Raw genomic sequence first — 8,314 nt, forward strand, 5'->3', positions numbered from 1 at the left:
GTCTTCAGCCTCCCTAACGCCGTCTGACTGTTTGCGGCGAAGATTTCTATTTTAACTTTTTTTTTTTTGCATAATTTAGAGGCGTGGGACATGGAGATGCGACTGTCTGAACGTCCATCGAATACCCTGCTAGTCTCGTATTCCGTTTTAAATCATGGCGCTGTCCCGTAGCTAGCTCAGCGGCAGAGGATCGAGATCGATCAAGGGGAGACGGTTTGGTACAAATGTCGACCTAGCGAGCTTTAGAATTAACAAGCCAGCATGATAAAATCGCCAAGGACAGCTTTCTTACACACAAAATGGTCATCGACTTCTTCGTATGGCAACGGAACACGGTATTTAAAGGTATTGCAAAACAGAGGAGGGCGATTTAAAGGTATACCAAAATGAAGGACAGGACACAACTATGTTAACTTAGATGTTGCTAAAGCCATGGATAGATAGTTTTGCTTCCGAACTAGATCGAGACGCAATAGGTTGCTCCTTTACAGACACGAGATAGTATCTTCTTGCCAAAAATGGACAGTGACTAGAGGTCAACTCAAGCCCAACCACGAAGGCGTGGGACTTGTTATTACAGAGTGCTAATGATGAAGTTCTTTTGAGATCCAACTTGAAGGAATTGTAATTAGTTCTTTCTCGCCTTCGGTGTTCAACTCAAATTGTTTCATTTCTTCAGCTGACTCCAAAATGTGGTTCATTAAAATCCACACTTGAAAATCATCTCTCTTCTCGTAAGTAAGAGCTCTTCTCTCTTTGCTGTAAGAGCTCTTTCTATCCATGATGATAGCTAACCCTAAAAAATCCTCAAGTCCTGTGTCTCATCTCCACTCATGGCGCTCCCATCAAATCTGTACCTTGCTACTAATCTTCCATTTCATGGAGCTCCTCCTCCTCATTGATCGTTCTCCCTTTTCACCGACTCTCGGTTCTGCCCTCTCCCTGTTTCCTCCAGCTCAGAACAACGTTGAGGCTCGAACATTCTCATTTGCAATACCCATTACTCATAGCAACCAAACTTGTCCCTGACTTCCTCCCTTGCCCTAGACTGCCAAATTAAATCAAAAGTCCAGAACCCTAACATTTCTAGGCCGCCGAAGTCTAGTTCCTTATACCTATAGCTCCCTTCATCCATAAGTCCTTTTTTCTCTTCTGAGTTTTCGCGATACTGAATCAGCTTGCTGCTCATTTGTTCTGGTAGGTGGGCGTCATGGGTGCCTGCCCTAGCTCCTGAGATCGTGGTTGTGTTCCCTTCTGGCCTTCCTGCCTGTGACATGTAGTGGGTTGAAAAGTCTGGAGTTTCGCAGAGGTAAGTTCCAACTATAGAACAGTAAAGAGAAGTATGGAGAGTGAGCTAGATAAGGAACAAAAATTTGCTACATTGTATAGACAACTAGGTAGAATGTGGTCAGATGATGTTATAGCCAATGTGTTTGAGAAAATTCTTGAGGAAAAACTAAAAGAATGTAACCTTATTTTGTTGGGGAAATTTTACTCTAGACCCAATGTAAATTTCTAGGCATTCCTATCTGCACTGAGAAAGGCCTAGAAAAATTGAGAACATGGTGCGCGACCAATTGGAGCTAGGATTATTTGCGTTTACATTTAGCTCGGAAATTGAGAAGAAGGGAGTTCTTGAAGCTAATCCATGGTTCTTTTCGAGCAATTTGCTAAACCTCCAATAGCTGAGTCCCAAGATTCCTATTCACTGTCAGGAATTCACTCATCGCGCATTTTGGGTGCAAGTGCTTAGTTTGCCACTAGCGAGAATTGTTGAGAATGTGATACTAGAAGTGGCTTCAAAGATGGGGAAAGTGCTGTAGTTAGAGATGGAGGCGAAAGGTGGCAGCCCGTGCAAAGTTGGAAGAGCTCGAGTACTTTTACACCTATCAAGCCTACTAAAGTCGGGTTGTGGTGAATTTTGAAGAAGACCAACTGTGGCTTGATTTTAGGTACCAACGTCTCGGTCACTTATGCTATTTGTTGGAGATATGATTGGAAATATAAAAGGATTTGATTGTGATATTGATTACGGAATAATTGATTCGGTTAATCCGTAATTGGTTTAGTAAAATTGGAAATGTAATATTGTATATTGTTTTTCCTTTTTTTTTTGTCTTTCCTTCTTGTACTATAAATTGCCTTGTGTACAAGCACATAAATCAGTGCAATACAAATTCTCCAATATTTTTGGTTTCTGTCATGGTATCATAGCCAAACTATTCTAGCCAAGCTTCCGCGAAAATCTTCTGAATTGCCTCCGTTTTATTGATTTGTTGTTGCGATCCTATTTCTGCAAAACAAGTCAACCTTTTGGTAGGAATTCATATTCTGCAGAAACCATGTCAGAGAACCAAAATACAAGGTCCAACGAAATCCGTGATCCTGCTCCCAATTCACCTCAAAATCAGACCTCTGACCAAATCAGTCCGATCCAAGACGAGCGGTCATCTGCCCAATACCCTGTCGGATCTGGTCCTGCTCCAGTTCAAATTCCCGGCCCCGTTCAATGGCAACCAGTCCACTGGTTTCCAGTTCAGGGTGAATGGGCCACCGGCCCAAGCCAGATACGGGGCCAACATAGTGCACCAGGAGAAGAAGCGACTCCAGGCTTTGAAGCACAAACCAATGTAAGTAATCCGATTCCTATTGGGACCAACTCGAATAGTGGGTCGGGCTTGGGGGCTCCGGGTCACAGATCCGAAATTCCGGGTTTGGGAACAAATCCCTACCCGGTTTACCAACCTGGTTTTGCGCCGTATGCCATCCCAGCCGGCGGCGGCCGTCCAGAACCCGGCGACCCACTCTATACCTCGCCAGCGGACGGACCGGAGCTACGACTTATCAATCAACAACTGATCGGAGCAGACAACTACACAAACTGGGCTCGAGATTTCCGGCGAGCCTTGGTCACGAAAGACAAAGACGATTTTCTCGACGGATCCGTCCCTCTGCCGACTAACGATCGACTGCAGCGACACTGGCGCAAGTGTAACCAGCTGGTCCGAACATGGATCGGGAATTGCTTGACCTCCGATGTTGCAGCCGGACTCCCACCAACCGAGGACTCGAAGACTATGTGGGACAACGTCCGCGAAATGTACGGGAAACTCGACCGAGCCAAACTCTTCTCACTCACTCAAGCCCTATCGGAGTTCAAGCAAGGCAACCTTTCAGTCACTACATGCTTCAACCAACTATCGGCTTTGTGGAACGAGCTTGAAGCAGCCGAGGAACCACTCGAGGGACCCGAGACAACTCTTCGACAATACGAGCAATGAAGGAGCGAGAGAAGGTGACTCGATTTCTTTTAACCCTAAATGAAACTTACTCACGATTAGGTCCACAGATTCTTGCGATGGAGCCGGTGCCGGCGCTTGGTCGAATCTATCAATTAGCCGTCCAAGAGGAAAGCCAACGCCTGACCACGGCCGAACACGCGCGAGTGGAAGGCGTCGCTCTCACGGCCCCGACAGAACTACCACAGCGAAGCATCGGGAGCTTTGGATCTCACCGAACTGCGAATGTGCGGCTGGAGGAAGAAAGAAACACTAATGGGTTTCGGGTGGATGGCCAGGATCAAAGACAGGGATCCAATGGCCATTATCTGTCCATCCAATCCGCCGAATCATATGGTCCATATCAAGCCACATCAGCCCCTGTTTTTAAACCATCTAATGGCTCACGTGGCGCCACATCATCACAAAGGGGGAGTGGGCAAAATTCCAAAGGGAAAGGTAAATTTTGTGAATATTGTAAGCGTCCGCATCATACAATTGATACATGCTGGAAATTACATGGAAAGCCAAATGACAAAGAAAATAGAGAAAAAGAAATTACTGCTTACCAGGTATCAGCACAAGGGACCGACAGGATGCACCAAACAATTACCCAAGATCAGTACCAGAATATTATGAAAGCTCTAGATCAGTTAAAAATCACCGACAAGACTGGGAGTTTTTCAGGTACTTCTTTTTCAAGGAATTCGATTTCAGTTGATGCATGGATAATTGATTTGGGTGCCAGAAAATCACATAATTTGCGATGAATAATTTTTTTCTCATAGTCACAAAAGACCCCACTCTTCTATGTCAGTACGTCTTCCAAATGGGAACACTACCTATGTCGATAAAATTGGCAATGTTCATCTCAGTCCAAATATTATCCTCAAAAATGTTCTTTATATACCTGATTTTGAGTTCAATCTCATATCTATTTCCAAAACCTGTGAGGATAATTCTTGTCGTGCCATATTCAATTCCAAAAATTGCTTCTTTCAGGACCATTCGACTGGCAAACTGATGGGCTTGGGTAGAATCGTACAAGGTCTATACTTCTGGACTAGTCTTTCAACAAATTTGTCTCAAAAGAAAGTCTCTTGTAATGCTACCACTAGAAATAAAATCCTTCTTTCTCATCAACGTCTAGGTCATAGTGCTCGTTTTCCTCATCCAAAATGCCCAATCTGTCCATTGGCTAAGCAATCGCGAACATCATTCCCAACTAGTACATCTCGCACTACTAGTGCTTTTTCATTGATTCATATGGATATTTGGGGTCCTTATCATACCCCACATCGTGATGGATCACGTTTTTTTCTCACTATCGTTGATGATTATACCCGCGCCACTTGGGTTTTTCTTATGCAATCCAAAAGTCAAACCTTTTCCAATCTGTCGAATTTCATCTCCTTAGTGAAAAATCAGTTCGACAAATCTGTCCAAAGAATTCGTACAGATAATGGGCGTGAGTTTTTCACTAGTGAATGCAAATCTTTTCTATCCTCTCATGGGATACTCCATGAAAGCTCCTGCACTTACACTCCCCAACAAAATGGGATTGTTGAGCGCAAACATCGACATCTCTTGGAAGTAGCTCGAGCACTAAAGTATCAAGCTTCGATTCCTGAAACCTTTTGGGGAGATTGTGTGATCACGGCAGCCTATTTAATCAATCGCATGCCAACTCGAATTCTTGAAGGTCGAACTCCTTTTGAGATGCTTTTTGGGAAACAGGCTGAGATTAATCATCTAAGAGTTTTTGGATGTCTATGTTATGCGACGACTGTGGGCCCTCGGGATAAAATGGATCCCCGTGCTCTTCAATGTGTTTTCATGGGATATCCCTCTCTGCAGAATGGTTACCGAGTTATGGAGATATCTTCAGGACGTTTTTTTGTAAGCCGAGACGTCATTTTCCATGAAGATGTTTTTCCATTCAAAGAACTCATAGCTCCGTCACGATCATCTGTCTCGTCCTTCGACCACAGACCATTTTTATCTGAAGATGATTTATCTGCGGCTCCTCAATACATCTACGTTGCACCAAAGCCACCTATGACAACTAGTACTGATCAAGCAATTGAATCTCCAATGTTATCATCTGAGGAGGATCATTCATCTATGGCATCCCCACCACCTATTATTGACGAATCTTCTTCAGTAGTTCCTGAACAAATGATTGCTGAGCCACCGCGTCATTCTGGACGTCAAGTTCGCCCTCCTACATGGACCAAAGATTATATATGTCATACATTGGATTCTTCAGGTACACATTATCCAATATCCTCATATGTTTCATTTAGCCAACTATCAGCAGAACACGTGTTGTATCAGTCGCATTTCTGAGGAACAGGAACCATCTTCGTACACGGAAGCAGTACATGATCCACGTTGGCAACATGCTATGGAAGCAGAGTTAAAAGCGCTTATGGAGAATAATACTTGGCATATTGTTCCATTACCCTCACATCGAAAACCCATTGGCTGCAAATAGGTATACAAGATAAAATACAAAGCAGATGGCTCCGTTGAACGCTACAAGGATGGCCTAGTTGCTAAAGGTTTCACACAACGAGAAGGGTTCGATTATCACGAGACCTTTTCTCCAGTAGCCAAGGAGGTAACTGTACGCTCCTTTTTATCCATAGCTGCTTTCCGCAATTGGCAATTACATCAAATGGATGTCCATAATCCTTTTCTACATGGGGATTTGGATGAAGAAATCTACATGGAGCTTCCACAGGGCTTACGAAGACAGGGGGAGTCTCGAGTGTGTCGTCTCCGTAAATCCCTGTATGGGCTTAAGCAAGCTTCTCGACAATGGTATGCCAAGTTTACTACTGCACTTACAAATGCAGGATTCCAGCACTCCAAATATGATTATACCCTATTTACATGGACCAATGGTACATCATCAATCTATTTATTGATATATGTTGATGATATACTTATCGTGGGAAGTGATGAATCTGCTGTTGAAAAATTCAAAGAATATTTGCAATCTGCTTTTCGGGTCAAGGATTTGGGACCTCCAAAATATTTTCTTGGCATCGAGATAGCTCGATCTGACAAGGGAATTTGCCTTAGTCAGGGAAAATTCATTTTGGAGATTATTTCAGAAACAGGATTGTCAGGGTGCAAACCATCTGTTATACCAATTGAGCAAAATGTCAAGTTAACGACATATGAATATAATGCGGGTTCATCTTCTAATAAAGATCCATTGCTTAAAGACCCGACAGGATATCAGCGGCTCGTTGGGAAATTGATATATCTCACCATGACAAGACCTGATATATGTTATGCAATACATATTCTTAGTCAGTTTATGCATAACCCGAAACAATCTCATATGAATGCTGCATTGAAAGTCGTAAAGTATTTGAAGGGATGTCCAGGACTTGGTATACTCCTATCTCGAGATTGTGATATGAAGCTGACAGCCTATTGCGACACAGATTATACCACTTGTCCAATGACCAGAAGATCTATCACTGATTTTTGCATCAAACTGGGAAAGTCATTGATTTCATGGAAGACAAAGAAACAATCAACCGTCTCATTATCGTCAGCCGAATTAGAATATCGAGCCATGGCGAAGACTGTTTGTGAAATAGTTTGGATACGAGGATTGCTCTCAGATTTTAGAGTGCAAGTTGATGGACCAAGCGAGTTATTTTGTGACAATGATGCCGCACTCAAGCTAGCAGCGAATCCGGTCTTTCATGAAAGAACGAAGCATATAGAGGTAGATTGTCATTTCACTCGTGATAAAATCCAGGAAGGAATACTTACGACTAGAGGAATTGGAACCATGGAACAACCTGCAGATATATTCACTAAACCACTTAAGACAACATACATATCTACTGAGCAAGCTTGGCGTTTTCGACATATACAGGCCGCCAGCTTGAGGGGGAGTGTTGGAGATATGATTGGAAATATAAAAGGATTTGATTGTGATATTGATTACGGAATAATTGATTCAGTTAATCCGTAATTGATTTAGTAAAATTGGAAATGTAATATTGTATATTGTTTTTCCTTTTTTTTTGTCTTTCCTTCTTGTACTATAAATTGCCTTGTGTACAAGCACATAAATCAGTGCAATACAATACAAATTCTCCAATATTTTTTATTTCTGTCACTATTCATGCGGGATAATTGGCCACTACACAAGTAGCACGAGTCAAGTCCATTCTGGAAACTGTTTTATAGGAAAGAATTCTCCGTGCCCGAGGAGGAAGAAATCATACCAGAGACACCAACACAAGCCGGTATGTTGGAGGATATATTACCTACCGAAATTGACAATCAACAAATGTCGAAGCCAATGAAGATTCAGCAAGTTGAGTCATCGAAACAGAAGGGAAAGGAATAGCTGATGTGGTAATGGCAGCAAGGGAAAAAGACAAAGGAACACAACTCTTGCTTTCAGACTCACCCTGGACCGAGATACTTTTCAAGAACCCCTTTGATTCATCCAAGAAAAGCATAATGGACCACAGAAACCCCAGCGACTAATGCGATGATACAATCCTTACATTTCCCAGGGGGCTAACTCTATGTTCCAAATGAAACTGAGCTTCTTGAAGGTTGAAGATGGATTAAAGGTATGGCCTTTGGTGGTAAGCCCCAATAAGTGAAAATTTTGAGCTGGAATTGTTAGGAGTTGGACACACCTTTGACATACACCTTTGACTTTCCAGGCACTGAGAGCACTTATGGCTCAAGAAAGGCTTGGTGTTGCGTTTCTGATGGAGATGGAGAATAAGCAGGAAGTAGTGAATCGTATGATACGTCATCTTCAGTTCTCGCATTCAGTAGTGGTCAATCCAATGATGGAGATGGAGAATAAGCAGGAAGTAGTGAATCGTATGATACGTCATCTTCAGTTCTCGCATTAAGTAGTGGTCAATCCAATAGGTATTGAGGTGGGGGGGGTGTTAGCAATCATGTGGAATGATGAAATGACAATGGAGGCGGTATCCATTACCCTTTTACAGGCGCTGACGGATTTTCATGAAAGGAGG

The sequence above is a fragment of the Syzygium oleosum genome, unplaced genomic scaffold, assembly GCF_021117445.2.
Source record: "Syzygium oleosum isolate NSW1041296 unplaced genomic scaffold, Sole_v2.1 Sole_v2.03, whole genome shotgun sequence".
Lineage (NCBI taxonomy): Eukaryota > Viridiplantae > Streptophyta > Magnoliopsida > Myrtales > Myrtaceae > Syzygium > Syzygium oleosum.